This window comes from Anarrhichthys ocellatus, unplaced genomic scaffold (genome assembly GCF_004355925.1).
Source record: "Anarrhichthys ocellatus isolate YVR2014 unplaced genomic scaffold, GSC_Weel_1.0 scaffold16, whole genome shotgun sequence".
NCBI lineage: Eukaryota > Metazoa > Chordata > Actinopteri > Perciformes > Anarhichadidae > Anarrhichthys > Anarrhichthys ocellatus.
In genome coordinates, this window is record NW_022280046.1 from 4,453,422 (window position 1) to 4,477,621 (window position 24,200).

At 43.4% G+C, this 24,200-nt stretch overlaps 1 protein-coding gene across 1 annotated transcript in view; it reads left to right on the plus strand.

The window, feature by feature from the left end:
- Window positions 1-24,200, plus strand: part of cntfr (ciliary neurotrophic factor receptor) — a 202,228-nt gene that overhangs the window by 27,419 nt on the left and 150,609 nt on the right. The window contains exon 2 of the mRNA XM_031855473.1: window positions 7,936-7,976. The gene's annotated coding sequence lies outside the window, so the exon portion shown is untranslated. The remainder of the gene's footprint in view (window positions 1-7,935; window positions 7,977-24,200) is intronic.

Below are 24,200 nucleotides of genomic sequence, written 5' to 3' on the forward strand. Positions count from 1 at the left end.
AGATGTTCAAGCTACCTTCCTCCTTTTCTTTCTTTTTGCCATTTTTTTATTCGTTTTTAACTTTAAAGTCAACCTGTTTGGTGAATGGCCACCTGAATGTAGTTGAAAATAGCCCTGGCTTAGGATGTTTAGTTCTATTAAACCCCCCCCTGTATTTCCCATGTACAAATTTCGGTCAATCTAATCAACAGTCACAATCTCAGTCCTTCCCATTAACTTCCATTCCAAGTGAAACAATCTCTGTCGAATGGTCTCATTGTTCCTCCTTGCTCCATCTCCCGCACTCCTCTCGGAACAACACTTAGCCCTTCTGAGCACTCCCAGCAACTCCCCCTTCTCTGTCTTCATCTCCCACCAAATATGACCATCCTTGTCAGCTGCCCTCCTCCTCCATCTATTAGATAAAGCCTTTTCGTTTCATTTACCTTGTATCCCTCCCTTTTCTCCCTCTTTGCCCAATCTGAAACCGAGTCAGACAGTTGTTATCAATCTGCCAGAGGAGAGAACACTTTCTCCATGTTTCTCTTCTTTCCCTCACCCTTCTTGCCTCCCTTCTGCTTTCACTGCGTTTACATCTTGCGGTGCAGAGGTGGACGCATGCAATAATGAGAGGAGTGAGTATCTCCTGAGCACCCCTCTGGGCTTTCACTCTCCTCTCTCTGTCCTCACTGTCTTGAGGGTTCATTATTTTTTCTCTGTTTGCTATTCTGTGTTTGTCTCTCTCTTAGCTTTTACGATGAAACCTCTTTCTTTCTTTTCTTTACTCTCTTTTGACACATCACATTTAGTTTCCCCCACTTGATTTGCAGGAAGAAATAGCTTTTAGACTTTCCACTTTGTTATCACAAAAATGCGGCTAATAGAAATGCCTCATCCGTATATATCGGGCCCTATAAAATCATTGTATACGAGCCAGAATAGTCAATAATATGAGATGAAAGCCTTTTTGAAGAGACTGTGTTGTATTTGCTCATGCTGAGGCATCTGATTTATGCACAGCATGGTTCATGATTCTGACAGAAACATCGTGTTACAAGGTAAAATAAAATATACCATGAATATTTCCCAGTAAAAAGCATCGATAGCCTCCTGTCTTCCCCCTGACACTCCGGGCATAGAGAAGCTTCATGATTCTACTTCTGATCTGTCGAATGCTGACATTAAATTAACTCTTTCAGAGTTAGGGATGAAGTTCGGTTGGCATATTTTATTTTTTCCTTTACTTCGGCAGATTCTTCTCCAAACACATTTTTTTCCTCGCGGGGATTAAATACTGGTGGCTCATGGTTTATGGAAGCCCGCCTTTGACTTACTTTCATATTCAACATGCAATTATCACTCCGAATCAACCCAACATGCTGTTTTAAGATCTGACATCGAAAGGTTCACCTCTTCCTGTTGTATTATTTTCTTATTTTGCCTGTCGGTATAAACACAGTTTGAGCTCAAGATCTGATCGTTTTAATGCCACTCAGTTGTGAACAAAGACGCATTTTGGGAATTACAGATAATGAGCAATAACCCACGGTCATCTTTTCTGTGCTGGTGTGAAATTAAAGGTTTTTCTCATTACATGATATTCTAGTAAGAAGTTATAATGTTACACAGCACTTTCTATTCTTGCTCTGCAAGTCATTTGTCTGCATAGTGTGTGTGTGTGTTCGTGTATATCTTATGTGAGACTGAATTGTTTTGGTAAAGGCCTTGACCAGTTGTTGACCCCGCCCTCCCCCTCGACCTCTTTACACTGGGTCATTCTGGGCAACATCTGTAAAGCCTCTTAGTTCTGTCTGTGTGTGAATCCAAGCAAGACACAGTGAAAAACAAAGAGTTTTATTTACTCAAACTTGAAAATCGATGAATAGCAAACCACTTTAACTTGAGCGTGACCACAGTTGACCACAAGCACAAAGTAATGCAGCTCTTTGGAGATACAAATCCATAAAGCTCAGGTCCACAGCAGACATTGAGCTACACCGAACACTAAGAGCACTGAGATCGCTGACTGTTACACGGAAACAAAAGGGGAAACATTTACACCCAGAGAAACACACAAAACGGGGTCGAGGGGAGCATGCAATACATCACATAATACCACAGTCAAGCTGTAGATAGCTTCTCAGTTATTCTTTTAAAACCCAAATCATGCTGAATATCACACATGAAGCTTTAGATTAAATTGTGTGCTCCCCTATGAATCCTAAAGAGTTGGTTCAGACCAATTACCCGGCCCGTAGTATACAGGTGGCTCTCTCTTGCTGGGCCATTGGACCTGAGGACACAGGTAACCAGACAATACAGAGACTCCCAGCATATGGTAAATAAATTCAGCGTGATGTGTAAAGCAATACGTCCCTGTTTTAACTTCTCTATGACGACACAGATGTAAAAACTAAATGTTTTGAAAGACATGTAGCCTAATTATGCCTTCACACGTCTCTCTCACACACTCCCACACACACTTCACAAGGTTGTACTCAACATGCCGTTATTTATACAGCGTGATCAGGGGAAGACTGTGTGACAGGACGTCGAACCCTTACGTCCTGCTCTACACGAGCATCACACTCCTCAGATTAGCTCTGACTGTTGCCACTGCCATATGTCTGTCTGTCTGTCTTGTCTTCCTGAAGTAGCTACACTTTACCAACTGCTAGCGGAGAATTTGCGCACGTTACGAAAAGTGTCACTTCGAACTTCGATCATCTCGCTGCTTGGCCAGCTCGACGAGGTAATTGGAGCACAGGAAGGGGAATCGTGTAAGTTCATACAAAGCATGTGTGGCCGCAAACATCCAATCAACACAGTATGTATGCGCTTTAGGGCCCATTTACATAAGAGACTAGGTAGTGTCACTTTTAAAAGCTTTGTAAAAGCTGCTCTGCTGTCTGCATTCTAACACATATGCAAACACACACAATCACACCCTTCTTTTCTTCATGGACCCCAATCATTCTAGCCCCATCTCCACGGGGTGGGCCGTACTAAACCGTCTCTTGTCTGTTGCCCCTTTGTCCTGTCTGTTGCCATTAGACTACAGTATGACAGAGACCCCCGCCCATTACATTAGAGCGGGCAGAGAGAACAGGATCCGAGATAAAGCATCTGCTGCAGTGATGTCAGATGACAGTTATGAAGCAGATCGTGAGGCTTACAGTCCGAACGCTCTGCCTCCACTTCTCTCTCTTAACCTCTGACATCCGTACAGCGCAATCCTCATGAGTCTGGTTGTCACTGTTACATTTCATTTGATTGTTTCCACCGTATTTTTTCATTACTTGTCAATATTCTCTTGTTTGAAATTGCGAGGACTTGAAATGTCGTCTCCAGCTATACAGCTGTTCACTTGAACAACTAAATGGGGTGAGGAGGGGACTGATAATGTGCTGTCTTTAGCCGAAAACAGTTACTTATTTATGACATTTTCCCTTGCTTTTACCTGCTTCCTCTTCTACTTTGTCCTCGCTGTTATCTTTTAGATGTCGGCATCAGGGAGACATTCAAACAAAACTGCACTTTTACAAAAAAATGAATCATTAATTATTAATCGGCGACTTCCTCGCCTCCATTAGATTCATGCTGTGCTGTGATGCATGGAAATATTGTATTCTGTTGAATGTTCTCACTCGGCTGGTGAACAAATTCTCCAAATGAACGGGCAGGTCGAACGGGTTGTCAGCGGGTTTACCCGTCACTGTGCTCTTAGTTAAATTCTCTGTCTCTCCATGATCTCTCAGCCTTCATCTTCTTAACCCGATCCCCTTGCTTGCTAAGAATAGCCCCGGCTTTAATAGAACAGCCAGGGAAACAGAGAAGAAGGGGAGTATTGGGAGGCTGCTGGCTGGATTCTCATTGGATTTTGTGCAATGTGCAGTTCAGTGGCTCCTATGACTCCTTTCAGCCCATTGATTTATAGTACCTCTGCCAGGGTAACCTTTTAATTTTCTGTCTTTATTTTTAGTTTGTTTGAGCAAGGGGATGTTTTTAAACGCCAAAAAGTTTTCCTCATCCTTTTGGCTGTCCTAGATTGTAGAAGTAAAATCTACATGAGAAAGAAATCGAATTGCAGGCAAATGTCTGTGTGGAAACTTTTAGGTCAGGGATTAAACGAAGCGCGTGCCGCTGTGTGAGACCAATGCTGCCGCATGTTTTGTCCCTCAGATGGACACAATGATTCAGATGCAACACGGGCGATGATAAAGGAAAGTGAAGAATGGAATTTGACCTCATTCCTAAAAGCTTGTTACGTGCTGAAACGACCAGAAAACAAACAGATAAATTCAACCCTTGCTTTTTTGGCTGGTGGCTGCTGCGAATCCCCACCCCCACCCCTTTTTTTGCTGCAATCCTTTATCCTTGCAAACAAATCTCATTGACATCTGTTTGCAAAGTGCATTATGCGATGCATGGCAAACTGCCACGTCTGTCACTGACTGAGCAAGCTTCATCACAAAAACAGTGGGACGCGGTAATTTATAGGGGAAAAAAGAAAATCCTTTAATTAGCATTTAGTATTAGCACATGTGCTTGTGGGGTAAAATGGATACAAAAGTAATCCAGTGTTTGATCGGAGACGCATTAACAGCTTTTCTTTTGCATTTCAAATGAAAGGAGCTGTGTTTAGAGGGCTACCTCCAGTGAATGTTAGTGCCCCACTGATCAGCCGGGTACAGCTGATAACAGCGCCGTCACGGAAGCGTAGCAACCACCCTCCGGTTCCCCCTCTGGTACTGTTTGCTCTGTCAGCATTTTTGCTGTAGTTTCCACCTTTTTTTAACGCTGTTGTCATCGTTAGCTGTGAGCCCCCGGCTCGCCGTCACCAATGCCGAGAGCCGTCGAGAGTCAATGGAAATGCTCCCAAAAGCTCGGATCTCGCTCCCTTAAATGCCCTCAAGGTTGTGTGGTTTAACAATAGTTGGTCAAGGATCAATAAGGTGGAACATAGGCCGCACATCTCAGCTAGAAATGGACACGTGACATTTGGTCCTGGGACCCACAGTTCTTGTACAAAGAGACAGATGGTTAGTTTGCAACACACAAAATGAGTTCAGTACTATCTATATAATGTATGTAGATAATATTGGTGGATCTATCTGTTTTCAATTTCATCGTAATTTGAAGGCAAACCACAATGTGATTTTTTTTAAATCATGCGTCAACCACTTGTTTGAAACGGTGAAAAAACTGCAGCCTTCGATCCAGAAGAAAACCGGTTTCCCACAAAACGTGATGGCGAGAGCGGTTTACTTGTACACGAACGTAATTTTGTTGACGGGGTTGCCTGAATTAATATGTTGCCTACAGCCATGACTTTAAGATTATACAAGGAACAGCAAGAGAACATGCTGTTCTAGTGTTGTGGCTGGATATCTACGGCTGAGGATTTAGGGTGATCTGCTGTCACGGGGGTGTTAAAAGGACACATGCTGAGTGTGTAATTACCTCTCACTGTTCGCATTCACATCTCATCTAATTTAATCCCTCTCTCTGTAGTAGCTACTGTATATTTAGCCCTCTCCCATTATTCACTTCTGGTCTTTTCTTTCTTTCACTCTCCAGTCTCCACATAAATAATTTTAGCCTGGCCTGCTAATACTGTCAAGCTCCCTATCTGCAACTGCACAGAGGCCCGTGGGAGTTGTTTTTGCTGATTTGCTTGGTTCTGTTCAGCGGTATTTTTTTCTGTCTACTTTTTTTTTGCTTTTTTGTTTAGTGTTGTTATTATTTGTGTGCTCTGAGCTGGCGTGAAATCCTGTGGTGTCATCTGGAGAGTTAAGGGAACTGCTGAATTGGAAAAGTACAGCTGGTGTGGAGGTCTGGAGGAGGGAGGGGCACAGAGTTGGTACGGCAAAGACACAAAAAGAGGAAGGGAGACCGAGACGAGGAGAGAGGCCGACAGGGGAGGAACAAACAAGAAGAGGGAGAGTGTGAGCATCTTAAAGGTGATGTTTCATGTGATAGCACGTTCTGCTATGTCGCTGCACAGCAGCATCAGCAAATATTTCTTTCTCTCTTTCTCTCTCTCTCTCTCTCTCTCTTGGAGCCAAGCAGGCAATGGTCTCTGGAAATAAATAAATAGCCGTTCAGCCACTGATGCCGCTTGAGAAACCGAGCTGGGCTGCCCCGACTCTGCATAAGAACGACATATAAAACAGGCAAAATATCCAACATACTGATGTCGGAAAATGTAAGGCAACACGATATTATGCAAGACACCAAACTCTTTTTACAGAACTGTAACACCATAGGATGCAGCGAGGAGGCAAAACGGTACTAAAAAAACCTTTTATGCAACCGCTGCAATTCGTGCAAATGCAGGAGGGAATACTGTGCCAAAGCTAAGCAATTGATTGCTGTGATTAGAACAGGATTTACACGAGGAGGCCATAGCATGTGTTTTCCTCTCCTCTATATTAAGGACAACTATTTATAAGCTTTCTGTGCTTTTAATGCTCTCGCTGTCGTTAATGCATCGGGGTGAGTCGTCCTGCTGGTGCGCTGATCATCACTTTTTAAGCCCAGAGTACATAATCGTTATCTTGTTGGCTGTCGACCCCAAACCTTTAGATGGCCGGCGGAATGTTTTCTCTTCCACACAAATCCATGGAATTTCATTCAATCTCTAACAATTAGATAAAGACAGAATCATAATTTCTACACATAATATAACTGTCAGTTTAGAAGATGTAATTGTGTCTGCACTCAACTATGTTGTACTACTACCCAATCACCAGCTGCTGTATACTTCTGTTTGAGGAAACACAATATTATAGCAGCACTCACTGACTGACTGTTAGCAGTTAAGTTAGACTGACGACGTTGAGCTGTGGGGAAGTGTACTTACTTGCACTCTCATGCTTGTTGTCCTGGGTCAAGTCCTTGTAAAAGTTGACTCAATTACCCTTACCATTTCAATTTCATTCAGTTGTACTTATCCAATTCTACTCTCCAGGATTGGATTCTTTATTTATTTTCTTTGCAGCTTTTATGTGCGCCACTAGACCACTTCATCAGGAGTGTGACGTGGCTGCAATAACGGCCGTTTTACAGCACAGCAGAGTCGGATGATGTGCGTGGCACGCTAACTTACCATGAAGCCGAGCGAGTGTGGTTTTTGTGCGTGAACCTACAGACTGTGTGTAGTAGACAGTGTGTGTAGAAGCGTGTAATAGGCTCACCTGTCCCTGGCTGCAGACTGATGGGCAGGTGGAGAGAAGTGAAACCAGATGGAAAGAAGGAGCGATGGAGGAAGCAATGCACAGAGTAGATAAGGCTGCACTGGACCGCCTGTGGGGTGCATTATACGTTTAGATTTTGACTTTGACACCATTATACATAAACGCCATTATAGAATGAAAAAAAGAGAGATAGTTAATTGGTGAAATATTGCTGAGAGAATGAGGCTAGAGAAACAGGTAAAGGGAGAACTTTATGAGATTATTACATTTTCATTTTTCTAAGCAGGTTATTATCTCTTTATAAACACAAATACAAACCAATTTAACTAATATTGTTTTTTGAAGGATGCTGAAAAGTTGGGGTGGTTATGACGGATGCGATCCTAAATATCCGCATACATGAGCTTTCTTAATGGGGCCAGACCATGGACGGAGTAAAAGAATTGGACACCGTGACGTCGCCCTTTGGTTTGTTGTCCGATTTTGTGGCCTCGAAGATTGGCATTTGGGCCGTCACCATCTTGTTTTTTTTTGCATAATAAACTGAAAGCATATACAATGTAAGGGTTAAAGTTGTAAGACGAAAAACACGGACAACTCCTGTGTTGGCGACCTGTCAATCACAAGGTAGCCACGCTGTGGCAGATGTCTAAAAAGCAAAGGAAGGTTTTTTTTTACTGACTGCTGAATCTTCTGCCAAAACACTGAAATCCTTTTCTGTGAACGCAGTGACTGACTCTGGGTTGTTTTTTGACAGGGTGAAGAGGAGGATCGTGCTGACGTTTCGTCCTGTCCAAGGTAAGCTGACGAGAAACTGTATATGTCTTTACTCCCGTTCAAAAAAAACGCAACAACACAATTGTTTTTCTGCTTTTCATTTTCTATCTCGTTGTATTTGCGTGAAACCCATTTCATTTTCCGTGTAAATAGACATAACTGTTGCTCTCGTCCTTTGTTTTCCCCCGCTCAAACAATAAAAGCAGTGAATCTGCATTATATATAAATGTGTCCCATCATCACATGACATCTTTGAAGATGATGGTTTCAGTGCTGAGCAGTGGGCACTCTGTAAGAGATCAAATATACAATGGTAGCCACATGTGTGAAAAGCCTCATAAATGCTGTGAACCTGTTGTGCGTATGTGGGAACAAGGCAGGCTGGGTATGAGATTACATTGTCGGCCTCTTGAATCAGCAATAAGATTCCCAACGAACTGCGGTAAATTGATGCGTTTGAGTTCGAGAATAGTGTCGGAAAAATTCACATGTTGTGATTCAACAAGCGATCCCGCCGGCTGACCTGAACCCCACGACGAGAACCTCTGGCCTGCCAGTATGGTGGTCTGTGCTCCTCTGTCAGTACCACGTCTCTGGCTGTATCTGGTTGCCGTGGTGACATGCGCATGTCAGCAGCAGGATGTGTGATGTGTGTGTGTGTATGTGTGTGTGTGTGTGAGTGGCGGTGGGCGTTGAAAGGACTCCGTGGAGGCGGATAGAATTCCTCTGTCCAGAAATGCCAGGAAGACACACACATGTCGGCGCTCAGATAGGGAAACTTCAGACATGTGGGCACGCAGGAGGCGCACACGTCACACAGAGGCACACACACACACACAGCCACAGCCACACCGGTACAGGAAATGAGCAGACAGAGTGGACACACACGTAGACAGATATCCAGATTCCATGAAGGCCACGGCCATGCATTCATGCTGACAGCTCAGGGCTCTAGGGTTTCATACAGGGAAGTCAATGCCTGCCGCAACGCTTTGAACACTAATAGTATGTATACACACTTTTATTAACGCACAGAGACCTGACGCTAAACTTTAATGGCACTCAAAAATAAAAGAGCCTGCGTCTGATCTTTACAGGTTTATTTTTAAGCGTGAATGACAGACGATATATGCATGCAGAATTAGCGAATGCAAATCACTCAGCAGCTGCACCAGAGGAACCGGGGGTTAAGGGCCTTGCTTCAGGGCAGCTTTTATGGCTGATGAGGGAGGGGAGAGCATTACTCATTTGCTTTCCCCTTAGCCAGACCAAGCGTCCCCAGCCCCATGCCAGTTCGGGGATTTGAACCGAGGACACAAGCCCGCCGAAGCCTCGGGCCTGCTGCTGACAGCCAGGTGTAATGCGCTGTAGTTACGCCGTGATTCCGTTTTTTTCGCCAGAACTGTAATTGAGTGTAAGTTCAAGAATTTATTCTCCCCCGCCGGGACGTTTGCCTCGCAGCAAGGCATATGTCATGTCGCATAATCATGATAAACAAAGAACTGAGATTCAGACACACATTCAATGAAGCGTAAAGAGGGGACTCAAGGGGCCGAGACTCAGGAGAGCAGCTCTTTCTGTCCAAGATAATTATTTTTCCCCTCGAGGACCTCAAATGTTTCATTTTGCTTTGAGCTGAGTTGTATTGACTTTTGAGGACATCAAGGAAGGTATTAAGTCCTCATGCATAGTTCATCCTTGTACAGACATTGTTATCTGTATTGTCTTGATAGTCCGATTGATGTCAGAAGAATTTGCAGGTTCACGACTGCATTTTAGTTTTTTGTGTTTTGTGACTTTGCTTGACTCGTAGACAACACTGTTTGCCACAGAATCCGACTCACATTGAGCCTTTAAAGGTCGCTGTTAATTCAGTCAGAGGCAAGGGTATGCAAACAAAGTAATACATTTTATTCAAATGATAGGAGATTGTCCAGTAACAGTTATGAACACAACGGAGGGCACAACCTTTTTATAGTTGAAATGTCAAATTCTCCTCCACGCCCACGCCTCCTGCAGATATATGCGTAAACAAACTGCATTGTGTTTGTGTTCCAACTGTTTGGACGAAGGAGTTTTGTAAAGTTAGTTACAGAGATGTTGTGATGGATGGTTTTCTTCGCAATAGATCAGTATAGTGGTAAACAGTGCAGTGATATCCAGCCATGTATGGGTAATATGTATGGGAAGCGTATTTCACACAACCTTTACACTGAATATGTTCTCGGTGGGAGACGAACGCTAAGTGGTTTTGCAGCTCTGAACTCAACACAAACAAAACAAAACCTCACATCATGCAGCCTGCTCTACTTCTTTTTCTTTTTTTTTAACTCGGAGGTCAGGGCAACTAAACTGAAATGACTAATCCACAATCACGGATTTTAACCCCGATCAGAGGTGCGTTCGTAGAAGCCTCCGCCCGCGAAGTGGCGTACTGGTAAGACGGTCCGTGGCGATGACGGCCTTTCTTTCATCTTTCTCTCTCACACTCTCCGGCTGCTGCCATTGGTCCCCGTTGGCATGCAGGTCGACAAATTGCTTAGCAGAAACCACCATCTCATCTACACTTGTACAAGCGCACTGTGCGTCTGTGTGTGAGGTCGTCGGTAATGTGAGACTGTGTGTTTTGATCCCTGGGGGTCGCCTTGTCGCCAGAATCTCCCTAACACACACACACACACACACACACACACACACACACACACACAAGCAGTCTCTCTCACTCTCTCTGTCTCCGGCAGTACACACACACACTCACACACGTGCACACACTTGGGTATTCTAGATCATATCGACACTGATTTGTCCACAATGTAACCTGATGTGCCTGATTTATTTTGCAATTGCAGTTCGGTGCATATTGACTTTGAAATTGACATTCATTATTTTTTGATTTTGTCCTTTTCTGTATGTGTGTGTGTGTGTGTGTCACCTGAGAGACAGTTCTGCACTAATGGATTCAATATTATCTGAAAGGTTCTCCACGTTCACACATGATGTAAAACATCAGGATGTGTTTTAGTTCCCTTTTGCAACATCTAATATTCTATAATTTCCCCCACAGCAGCTCTTAACGAAGTTTAATAGCCATCATCGGACAGAGGCAGGTGTTACGAGGATTTTTATTTATTTTTTTAACACAACCCACTTTTGAGAGGTGAAGGAGGCTATATTGTAAAAGATAAGTACTTCATCTAAGAGATATTTTAAAAACGTTATGTTATTACAATACAGATGGTATTGTTTCATCTTGAGAGTCTGTGTGTGTGTTATCATGGCAACATGTGGTCCAGGAGACAATTAATGTAGTGGGAACGACCGTAGAGGGAGTTTAGAGTACTTTGCCAGGTGTGTTATATTCTGCCTGTCCTTGGACAGATTGTATCACTGGGATAGCGTTGTGAAACTTTACAGCTGTGTAGTTGAGATCAAAATTAAGGCCACGTTTGTAGATGAGTGCGGTCAGAGCACTGCCGAAAAGTAAGGGGTAGGAAGTGGGAAAGGGGCCGTTCGCCATGGCAGATTCTTACTTCTGAAAGACAATAGTTGGGATGTCACAAGAAATGATACTTCGGTACTAAGTTAATGGCGAAATTTAAAAAAAAGAAAAACGTGACTGCACTCATTTCTCAAGGTACAACAACAAATCCGTGTTAAAGTCTTCTGGGAGGAGAGCTAGTTAACGTTAGCTGTTAGCAGCCAGTGAGCGGCACAGTGCAGCTTGGCTACATAAAGGAGCTAACAGCTAAGATATGGAAGTTGCATAATGATGCGTCCAAAGCTCTATTTCCTAAAAAGAAGTATTCTGCAAATTACAACCTCGTGGTGTGTTCAATATAATTGGTAGTATTTAGTTGTTGATGTAGAATTTGAGGCGGTCCTTGAATGATTACTAATAAATTTGCAAAAAGCAGTATGCAAATGGTAATAAAGGTGTGTATGTTCAAGTATATGGGGTTTATATTGTAGTTTTATACCTTGGTATCCAGTTAGGTTTTGAGAAATCAAAACCTAGTGGAATTTCACTGGTATTGATATCAACTACAACATTTATGGTATTTTGACATCCCTAGACAATAGCATCTAGTGTTCCAGAGCCGAGATGGACGTGTTTTTACGCCTAGTCTGGACTAAAGCAAGACATGAGTATCACTGGTTACCATCTCTGACCTAGCATTGCTGACATTGGAGCGATAAGGCAAGGAATAATACAACACCAGTGTTGTCCTGACTGTGCAGACAAGGCATCCTTCAGGCCTCTCTCGCTGTCTCTTGCATATTTCCAGGCCATGTTGACGGTCTAGATGTAGCTATGCACATTGACAAGGCAATATTAAGATCAGCGCCGGTTGCCATTCTCTGTGACCTAGAATTGCTGACAAGGGATAAGCCAAGAATTTGTATTAACCCAGCCGTGTCCTGATCGTGCTGACAAGACGTTATTCTCTAGCCCTGTTGCTGCTGTTAGACAGCTCTGTAGACAGTGCGAGCGCTACTGAGAGCAGTATGTCTGCTCTGTAAGATACCATTGCTGACAAGCCAGTGTACTGTGGTCTTAAGCACCGTTGACCAGGGAATAGTAAGGCACGGAATAGAATTAAGGCCGGCTGTATCGGCCGCAAGTGTCGACAAGGCAGGAGTTAGCGCTGGATGCCGGGTGACAAGCTCCTTGCTGCTCCACACCCATGTTAGCATGGCGAGGGTCACATTGACATCTGCAGTCCGGGGGAACTTGAGCCTATCTTTCCAGCAAACATTGTGAGTGTCGTGCATGTGTTCCCATTGATAAGGATTAGCCAAGATGTGTGAGCCCGGCTCTTCGCGATGGCCCCGGTTGTTACTGGAGGTCAACGCATGTGCTGTCTGATGTCCATGAGTGTGTGTGTGCGTGTGTGTGTGTGTGTGTGCGTGTGTATTTGCCAGGCGGTGGGGGGTTAGGCCCGCATTGCAATGACAATGGAGAGGAATTTAAATGAGAGAAAAGATGGGGATCAGGGACGTTTGCAAGGAGGATGGCAGAGGCTTTGGCACCATTGTTATTCTTCCTCTTTGTCATTCTGCCACTCTATCTCTCTATTACAAATCCTCCACTCTTGGCTGCTACGTTTGTCACTGAAATTATCTCTTTATTTGATCCCAACTTATCACTATCTCATTTTCCCCCTTGTGTGTTTTTTTCTTCTTCTACTCTCGCTCTACTTGCTCTCAAGAGTCATAAGTGCTTCACACGCTTTCCCAAGTTGGGAAATCCAGATCAAGTTTTTTTGCCCCCGATCCTCATTCGGGTTGTAGAATCACTGCATTTTTGGCCAGCGACTGACCAGATTATGTTCCTTCATAATACAGCTACACTGCTAACTATCACTTTGTTTGGCGAGGCAGTTAGTTGGTAGCTTACTGCTGATGTAACTGCAGTGCTGTTTGTCAGTGACAATGAAATCCAAAAGGAGTTGTGGATTGTATTAGTTCCATGCTGAAACTATAAATCAACAACCAGGTGTGGTGACGGGAATCGCAGTCTTGTCGTCATTATTGGGTTGCCAGGTTTGGTACCATTTTGCGTGTATGGAAACAAAGAAAATCAAACCTTTGAATGAATACAACTACCAACTAATTTAAAGCAGTCTTATTTATGTGACGTATATTGTTTGTTAAACACGTATATGAACTGAAATCTAAGAACGACTTAGATTAGATCTGGTGGGTGAGCACTTTGCACGAAGTGAAAATATGTATATTATTAATGCTGTGTCTAAGTCAGGTTCCCCCTTCTTTGTGTGTCTAATTTCTACGGCTGTCCTCGACCAAAGTAATTCTAACTAACACCATTTTGTTGACTGATCGATTAGTTGATTTAATCGACAGATGTGTAAACAATGACGACAATCCTCTCTAAGAATCGCACAAAAGCACCGCTGTAGATCTGTAAGACCAGAGATGTTCTCATTGGTTTCTTGGAAACAAGTCATTATTATAAGACTTATCGACCAAAGAAATCTTAGTCGCCTGAGATCAAAACCACCGATTAGTCGCCCCTTCGTCTAAGAGGGCATCTTTTAATGTCTTTTTATTCAGTGTCACTCAACTCCCTCCCATCAGCAGTGACTCGCCGTCTCTCTCTTTGTCTCGTCACTCCCCTCCGTCTCTTGTGCACCTCAGCAGCCGGTGGTCAAATGTAGTCCAGCTGCTAATATAACCACTCTCAAAACAGGCTCATTGATTTTAATCTCCCCCTCGCTCTCGCTCGTACACTTTCTCTCCCCATCTCTGTTTGTCTGCCCCCCAACCCCATCTCTCTCTGTAGCGGCTCTAATTGCGATCAATTAGGAAACTTCAGAAGGCTGAAATAGGAGCTGTGACAAGGGGCATCCGCTGAGCTGGCAGGGGGAGAGGGAGGGAAGGAGGGGGAGAGAGGAGAGGGAAAACGGTGACATAGGAGCGGAGAGCGGATGGGAGGGGCAGCAGGGAGAAGTCCAAGTCGGTGTCGAGAGATGAGCTAATGGTAATGGCGTGATTGATGTGGCCACGGCAGCTGAAAGTCACATCGTTTTTCATGCCAGGTATTGATTCCTGACAAGCTCTTGTTGGTTTTCGGGGCGCAGTGGACGGGGCACGGCACTAACATCGCCATGGTGAGGAGTTGTATTCCCATCTGCTGCTGCGGTGCTCTGGACAGAAGCATCATGCTCTATATTCTGAGCATGCCAGTTGGAATAAGAGACAGGCTTGCAAACTGATTTCAAGAGACAATTGGGTTGTAACATGATCATTTGTTTTGGTTTTTTATATATATTGATTTTATACAATTTTTTGTATTATTTCAAACATGCAGTTTGTCTGCACCTCTGGAACGTGTGCAGTTCTGTTACAATGAGGCTTTGCCTCCTTCAGAGACTAGAGCGTGATGGTTGCCTTTAGCTTTCTGACGCAACCGCTTAAAAATGTTTCGAACATCGCAATTCTACAAGTTTCATGTTATTCCACGCGGGGCTCGACTTGCAGATGAAATAAGCTTGTCGTAAATAAATATAATGGGCATTTTCCGACGGTTTCCTGTCAGAGGTGTGTGAAATGTGCTCACAGCCTTGGGTTTGTTAAGGGTCTCTGTTTTTTCTTTATACATGTCCTAAAGGCTGAGAGCCTCTGGTCTCATGTTTGGCTGGCTTTGCCTTGGGGCATACAAACCCTTTTATCTTGTCACCCTAATGCATGTGTACGTGTGCAAGACAGAGAGAGAGGGAGCATGTGAGGGAGATGGAAGGATCAATACTAAGCCGTCAGGAGGTCTGCTACTCCCAGAGAGAGAGAGAGAGAGAGAGAGAGAGAAAGAGAGGGAGAGGGAACAGGACACCCAGAAGAGAGTGGAGCGGGAGAAAGTAATAGAGAGAAGGAAGAGGAAGAGGATAAGGAAGAGACAAAGGAAAAGAGGGGGGGGAGGGTGAGATGGCTGGACAGAAGAGAAGTCACAGGGAAGAGAGATACAGTATATGGGGATGGAGATGGGAAGGGAGAGCAGATGTAGCTGGTGATAAATGAGCAGATGCACTGGACACAGAGAGGAAGAGAATAATGCAGGTGGAAAGAAAATGGAGACAGTGAAAGGAGAGGAGAGGAAAAGGGCAAGTGCCGGGCTACCTGGAGTGGACTGGAAATGGTCGTACTTGTGACAGGTGAAAATGCAAGAGGGGGAACTTAACATTATAATGTAATGAGAAACATAGTGCACGTTACATCTCGGACACACATTCATATAGAGCACGTGGGGGCAGATAGTAAGCAAAGCAAACAATTAGAAAGTTCAGTTTCTGACTTTCTCCAAACCTGAAACAATTGTTTGATTTGAACCCCACCTCAGCATGTTATTTTCCTAAAATGAACCACATAGCATTCTCAGTTTTGACCACATGGCATTTTTAGTTTGAAAAAACCTAAAACATCTCTGAACCCTGTTCAAGTGTCTTTGAGCAGGACAGTAAAGATCTGCTTGCTGAGCCCTGAGGAAGAGAGCTTAAACTCCTTAAACGTGATTGTTAGACTGAAGAGAGAAATCCTCCTGTAACTGAAAGCTCACAATTTGATCCTTAAAGCTATAGAAAACATGTCCATCAAAATGTCAGGTGTCGCGTTAAAGTGCCAGGCAGCCAATCGTTGTGCAAGTGTGCGGGCTAAATGCCTCGGATGCAAATGACAGCACTTCTTTGTATTCCCTGTGTCTATAGTACTACAGAACCAATATATCTGCTGTTCAGTGCACGTTCTCTCCCAGTGTGCCATAGAGTCCATGCACCTTTACCTTTAGGGGACTCCAGTGGGATTCAAAGCTCCATCTCCGGTAGTGTACGTGTAACGCAGGAAAAAAAACACACAAAGAGTATTTATAACATTGGTTTTGATACATAATTCAGCCGACATAAACATCAAATGAGGGGGGGGGTTAGCGAAACTGTATCCCACAAGATCTAAAAGCTTTGACTTGACACCCATAATGAATATTTAAACCCTGACGACCTTACCCTGCGTTCGTCTGTAAATGATTTATTGTTCTGCCTCACGGATGTCTATTTTTATGCCTTTTGTCTTTTTTTGTTTTTTTAATAATTCCCGTTTCACCTCTTTTTATCTTCTTCTCTTTCTTCTTCTGACACGTCTTTTGCCTGCTTCCCAGTACTTTGAAACCCTCAAACCAAGACAGATAGCAGTGAGCCTGATGACTGCAAAAAGAAAGCCCAGAAAGTAAAAGAAAGAGGGGGAAAAATGAAGAAAAAAAACCCATATCTTGTGACCATCTTTGACTTATCTGTGAATATCATCAGCTGTAATCATCTTTCCGCAGTATATTTCACCCCTCGATGATTAAGCTTCTTAATGGGCCCTGGGAATAGTATTATTTAATGTAGGGGAATAGGATGGAGAATAATACCCCATTAAATGTATTCCAGATGAAGAATTTCAATTGTGAGTTTCGTTATACTTGGGCCAATAATGACCCGGGTTCCTTAATGAAAGAAATGACTCTGAGGCATAACACAGTTTTTCACAATGAAGCAAAAGGTTGGAATGAAACGTCTCTTCCCCGCTAATGCTGCATCTGGTTCGTAGCGAAAAGGAGGAATTTATGCTTTAAATACAGAATGTACTTAATGGTTTTCTGATGCTAATCAGTGGGTCATAATAGTGAGTAACGGTGCAGGAGACTAAAGAGAAGCAGTTGTTAAATTGTTCTGCACTCGTAATCTTTGTTTAAACACAAACTGTAAACAATGCTATCAATGATAATGATAATCTGACGTGTGTGCCAAAATTATGAAAGGCACAGCCTACATTTTCCTCATGTTACGTTGGCCAGTTACTTTGACAATATGGTTAATTTTGCCAATTTTGGACTCTTTTATTCAAGCTTTTGAGCATGTGGGATCTTTGTCTTCCTTTGGTAAATAAAGTAAAAAACATGTTTATACTTTTTACAGTAAGCTTCAATCAAAGTATCATATTGGCACTAATATGGAAAATAATTGTCGACAATACCCAGCCTTTAATAAGCTTGATATTCAAATTCAAATCATCATTAACAAAAGATTAAATCAATAATATAATTAGATAACAACCACTTAATGTGTGTAATTCTTAATTAATAAACTACACCAACATTTTTTTTTCATAAAAATTGTAATTTGGTGCATTCCCAGAAATGGACTAATAGCAGTAAAGTGCAACGAGCCTCACGACAATATCCCTTTCACATGCTAGGTTGTCTCGGATTAGACACATTCAGTGATGAAGACCAACAGCCTCATTTACAACGGAACATGGCTCCGCAACCTGCATCTCTCTGTTTGTCTCAAGGTTAGGGCTCACAGGGGAGGAGAGGCATCAGGTTACACTAATGCATCATGGCTGCTGGAGGACACACATGCACACGCCTCGTCACCCACTGTCTCACCCTATCTCTCTTTCTCCTTCTCCCACACACACACACACACACAGACCCTGGTGAGATGATACCCTTGTACAGGTCCAAGGCACATCCGTGGCCTTTGTGTTATCGTGCCCTTGCAACCTGCTAGCAGTCTGCTGTCTGTCTGCTGGGCAAATCACTTGTCTCTAAAAATAAACTGAAACCATCACTTAAGGCCTGACTGAGGTTAAACAGCGGCAGAAAGAGAGAGAGTCCGATTGGGTACATATAAGACCACTGCAACACTTTGAAGTAATGTACAAAAAGGGGGGGTGTCACTCACAAATCAATTACCAGTTCATCTTTTTCGGGAGGAGGAGGCGGCAAGGAGCTGATGTGTCATTATTAAGGCGCACCTGTATACTAGATGCTGATGCTGCATTCCTCCTGCTAATAATGAATTTGGCCTCTTTCATCCTCTTTTCCAGTGTTTGACACAATGTGCAGAGATTGCTCTTGTGTTCACACTCGGTCTCTGAAAAGCAGAAGGCTCAATGCGTCCATCCTCCATCCATTTAGCTTCCTATCCATTAGTACGGAGATGGTTAGTCAATTAACGCGGTTATTGATTAAATACTTTGCATTTTGGACCGTTGGTCAGTTAACACAAGCAATATGAGGACATCCACAAGAGCTTTCTTTCTTTTTTTTTTCTTTTTTTTTACGTTTAATATAGCTAAATAATTAATCAGAGAAATAATTGGCAGATTCAATCAATTCCATTATCCACCGTTCAGTGTCCTGTGAGAACAAAGCAGGAGGTGGAAGGCAAAGAAGCGCCGCTCAGTCCATATCGCATGGATAACACACTGACAAACACTTTAACACTCGCATCCAGCCGATACAAACCTACGGGCATTCACGCCGGCAGAGATAAAGGCCTCCATGTACAGATCACATGCTCTTCCACGGGGCCCTGCAAGCAACCAGCGGGTAAAATTTCCCTCAGAAGGACGACCATTGACCTCTAATATTAAGAAAAGACTAGAGTTCAAAGGGGTCACATCCCCTCTGAATGTCATTCTCTCCTTTACACACACTTATATACACACTCTATATCACACACACACACACACACACACACACACACACACACACTCTCCATGGTGTAGTGTGAGGGCCTTATTGTGTAAGCCAGAGGAAATGCAAACGCAGCAGAGGACAGGGCATCCATTGATCCGAGCATAGACTCCTCTCCTACTCTAGCCTCTCTTCTCCTCTTTCGCTTGCTGCCACCCCACACTGTCTCTGCCTTTTTTCTATCTCAACCCTTCGCTTTCTCTGCTCTTTGTGTTATCTGCACTCCACTCTCCTACATATAGTTTTTGTTTCCCTGTGATCTACCACCCCCTCTTCCTCTATATTATCGCTTTCACTCTCGAGGCCGTTTCTGTTGCTCTTCTCTCTCTCTCTCTCTCTCTCTCTCTCTCTCTCTCTCTCTCTCTTGTACCATGCTTTCTCCCACTCTGCTGTCTGCGTTTCTGGTACCACATCTCTCTTTATTATCTCCGTCCGTCCAAAAAACCCATCCTTCCTCTTTCCTATTCACTTAACTTCAGCTTCCTTTCCATCTCTTAAATGACTTCTATGTTTCTCTCTGTCTCCCACCATTCATGCTGCTTTGGGAGCAGACACTTAGTTGGAAACAAAAAGTGGTAGATGGGGACCAGAATGATCAAAATATCAATAACAGGAAGAGTATGGGAAGAAGATGCAAGGAAATGAGGCGGAGGGAAGAAAACAACTGAGCAAAAAGTAGGTAGTGAGGAGGAGCAGAGGGGAAGAGAAAATAATGAAGGGATGAACTAGGGATGAACTAAAGGATGTAAGGAAGTAAGAAAGAAAGGAAATGAGGAAGGAAACCAGGACAGAGATCAACGACAGGTAGTATATGTTAAATGGTGTTGGAGCTGTGCCATTAAAAACAGGCGCAGAGCTGAACAGGAGGAAGTCATTTAGAGAACACACACACACACACACACATTCAGTCACACACAGCGCCGCTTCAGTGATGGTCGAAGCAACCCTCAGGTGACTAGTAATCCTCAGAACTCTCCCACTTTGTACATCCCTCCTCATCGCTCTCACTCCTTCGCCTCCTCTCTGTCCTTCCCTCCCTCGCCACTTAGATGATTCCTTCTTTGCCTGCCTCCATCACCTTCTCCCACCCTTCCTCCACCTCTGCTCCGACACTTTCTTCTTTCTCCCTCCTTCCCTGCCTCCCTGCCTCCTCCCTACTTCCTCTGTGCCCTGCTCCCTTCCTGCTGGACAGGCTTTTATTTGAGCCATGTGGAACTCCCTAATGACATGTGGACCTGTGTGTGTGTGTGTGTGTGTGTTTCTGTGCTTGTGTTGAAGGTGCTGACAAGTGCATGTGTGTTTGTGTGTCTGCGTGTGTGTATTTGAAGTGCTGACATGTGTGTGTGTGTGTGTGTGTGTGTGTGTGCGATGGAGGTGCTGACATGTCTGATCGTCATGTGGTTCTACTGAAGTCGTGCCGACGGCCTCTTACCTTTGAAGAGGCCAGTGAAGAGAGGAGGGGAGAGGAGGGAAGGGGAGGGGAGAGGAGGGGAGGGGAGAGGAGAGGAGAGGAGAGGAGAGGTGGGAAGGGGCAAAAAAATAGAGTTGCCTGGGACCAAAAGGTGAAGAGAACAAGAGGAACGGAGGGAAGAAGAAGTGGAAAAAGGGGAGAGGAGAGGAGAGGAGGGGTGGGAGGTCATTACAGTAATTAACACAGATGAGAGAGGGAAAGAAGGGGAAGGAAAGAAAAAGAGAGAGCAGGGGAAAAAACGAGTGGTGCGTGCGGCATGGCGTATACGCAAGGTGATGGAGATAACGCGGTTCAACCTTTCAAGTCGACACTGAGATCAGAGAGACTCAGGGAGGAGGGTGGGCGGCTCGTGGTGGTGTCACAGTGAAATGAGCCTTCTTGGAAGATGACAGGTCTTAAAGGGCTCTGGTTAGGGCTTTAAGTGTTTCCTGAGGACTCCCCTTCACCGAAACTCACCTACCAACTACCCATAGACAAAGGTACTTCTCTAAAGTCACTCAATACAACACTTCCCCCAGTGGTAGAATGTTGACATTTCATATTTTAGGGACTTATGTGCAACGTTTTCAAAAGACTTTACCCCAATTAGTGGCAGTCCACATGTAGCAGAAAGAGGGAAACCTGCGAGCAGTAAACAGTCCATGCATATGATTTCCACATTACTTTATTTCCAATGAGAACTGCTAATTAGTTGCAAAAATGAGAGCTGTTCTAAATCTAAAATCAGAGTTTCACCCTCAAATTCAGTCATCCTCACACTATTTCATCTCATCCACTATAGAGTCATCGATATTTCAATAAGTAGCAAAAGGTAAAGCATCGATTATTCCACAAAGCTTCTGTCTGATCAATGTAAAGTAGATTCCTGCGTTTGTACTTGAAGGAATACTTATCGCACAAAATGACTTGTATCCATTAGATGTGGTTAATGAGACTTTGATTATACATTATAGTAGTTGTGTCAGCAGACATAGATTGATATCGTTTTGCTGTTGGCTCACATTTACTTCAGTTCATCAAGACCGTTTTTTTAAATTCTCCATTCAACGTGGAGGCTCACGAGAAAAAAACAAGTTTAAAGGTTTCAAGGTAATACGCGCTGAGTGATTGATATACAAATGGTCATTTGGTGAATAAAGTATTCTTTGAAGTTTTTACTTTACTACTTACTTTAAAGATCTGTTTGTAGAGTCACTAAAGCCTGGCCTTCTTGTGAAAGTGAGGGCTGAAACATACAGATGTGGTTTGTCTGCAGTCTTTCCAGTCAGTTATTATTGATGTGAGAAGGAAAGTCCATGAAAGACTGTATTGAATAGATTTCGAATAGAATGCAAAGATCATTGAACGAGTGTCCAGCAGAGGATGTGAACCTGAGAGGGAGCAGAGAGGAGAGCTCACGCTTCAAGGTGTTCCTCTTATTGGGGCATGTTGCTGATATTTGTAAGACTGTCTCACTGGTCTAATTTAACATGGATTTCCCCATATGTTTGTCAATTTGCAACATCTGTCTTTTTACTAGACTATAATCTATCAAGGGCAACACACACTTGCTGGCATTATGTTAATACATCAAATTAATATACAGTAAAAGCTACACAATACAATGTGACTTTATTTTCTCAACACATCAGGTACAGCTGTTTGTCTGAAGCTGTCAGGGCACTGTTGGGAGTTTGGTTTGCTATGTGTGCCATGAAGAGCGAGATGGCTCTCCAAAAGATGGTACGGTGAAGGTATCCAGTTGGCGTCTTGAACTGCCCTCTTTGTGCGATTGTGTATTCCCAAGGATCGATCTGATGAAGCTCTGTGTGATTGAAGTACCATGGCATCTCTTTGCAGTGCCAGCATTCCGTTTGAAAGATAAAATGAAAGAGAGAAAACAGAGATGGCTCGTCTACTATAATGGACTCTTGGACAACAAAATGCAATATAGAGCATGCAAAACACCCCTCAAATGCACACGGCAACAACCCCGATCAAGTCGAGCCTTGCAGCCTTTGTAATGCTAACTGAAAAGGAGAAAAACAAAGAATGTGTGTGTGTGAGAAATGATGTATTTTTAGGTGTATACTTGTATTCATCTGTATCATTGTGGGAGCTCATCTGCCTTCTGGGGGCGAAAAGCTATTCGATAGTGTTTATCCTCAGTGAATGTGGCTTTCTAAAAATTTCAGGCAGCCATTTGTTTCCAAACTTGCTTGAGGTTGGAGGCAACAGATTGTATGTTCCAACCAAGTAATTATATTTCGTGAATATTCCAAAACAAAAGCCCATTGAGTGAAGGTGCCTGGCAAATGCGCACTAATCACATTTTGTGCTAGGACACGCTGCGAGCACACGTCCATAGTGTTGTCTCCCTTGATGTTTATGACGAATAGAAACGATTTGTGAAGAAGACACGCGTATCAGATCCGGGGCGAGGTAAAGTCCCGCTTGGCCCCTGTTGCTCTCAAGCCACTGTGGGGTCCCAGAAGTTGGTGTAGGAGATGTTTGACAGTGCGGCTAGTTAAGCGTGATTGATGCCCGCAGCCCTCTCTCAGCTGTTAAGGAGAGATGAGGGGAAACAAGTGATGCAAAGCGGATTGGAAGCCGCCTGCTGGCATCTGACTTCAGGAATGGTGATTAAAAACACATTATGACAAAGACAACATCTGGCGGTGCATTCAAAGCCTCAGTCGAACAGTAGTGTAGTGCGACATTACCCTGGCAGAACATGCACAGTGGATGAAAGGTGTGTCGCAAAACTCCATTCCAAACAATGAGGAAGAAGTTTTTAATTAAAATGACATTTTCACTGCTCGATGGTGCTTTCAGCAAACTGAAACAGTCACTAAGTAGGCTACTTAGTTTCATTGTCATGGTATTTTGGTAAATGTGTTCAATGTATTATTTGTGCTTTGTGTAGTTAATATCGTTCTGTGAATTAACCGTGGGCCTGCTCAACACTTTAGAACAGTAAATTATTTCCGCAACTTGGCCAAGGTGATTTTTCTTCCCATTGACGTTCATGCAATACAACGTAATCTATGTTGTGGTTTAATTTGTTCCCGAGGCAAAGATTATTTCACCTATCAGTTACATGGAAAAGGGTAATTAAAAGCAAAATTAACTATGACTAATGGGGACAATTTCCTTTGATGGCACGCCCCAAAAGACAACATCTGTTCTGGTGCTGATACCCGAGGGCTGTTAGCTCAGTGCGCCATCCTGGCAAAGCATGCGTGGATGATTGTCAGGATGAGTTTTCACTCTGGATCAGATGACTTTTTGTTAAGGTCAATAAAGTCAATAAGAAATAGGCTGTTTTTTTTTTTTTTGACAGTTCCTACTCTGATCTTCATCACTTGTTGACCTGAAAAAAATCCTATTTCTATTGTAATCTATCAGAATCAGACTGTGGACATTATGTTGTTGATTCTGTGTTGTGTTTTCTGTGAGTGTTCATGAGAGATCAACAAACTAAAGTCGGTGTATTTGTTGTTTTATACAAGACATTTTTCCAAAGCACTGCTGGCTTTAATGGGTTTTACAACCTTTGAGATCAACTACTTACCATAACAACTAAGAAATACCAAGGGCTATGTTGTACAGCACATTCACACTGTTGTAATGCAGCAAATATCACGTTGTTGTTATGCACTGGCACCGTGACATTAAAGTTGGACAAACTGAAATTTTCACTGCAGTAGAATTAAAAGCTTTGACTCAGTTACACAGGTTGATAGATTTCCCTTGTTAT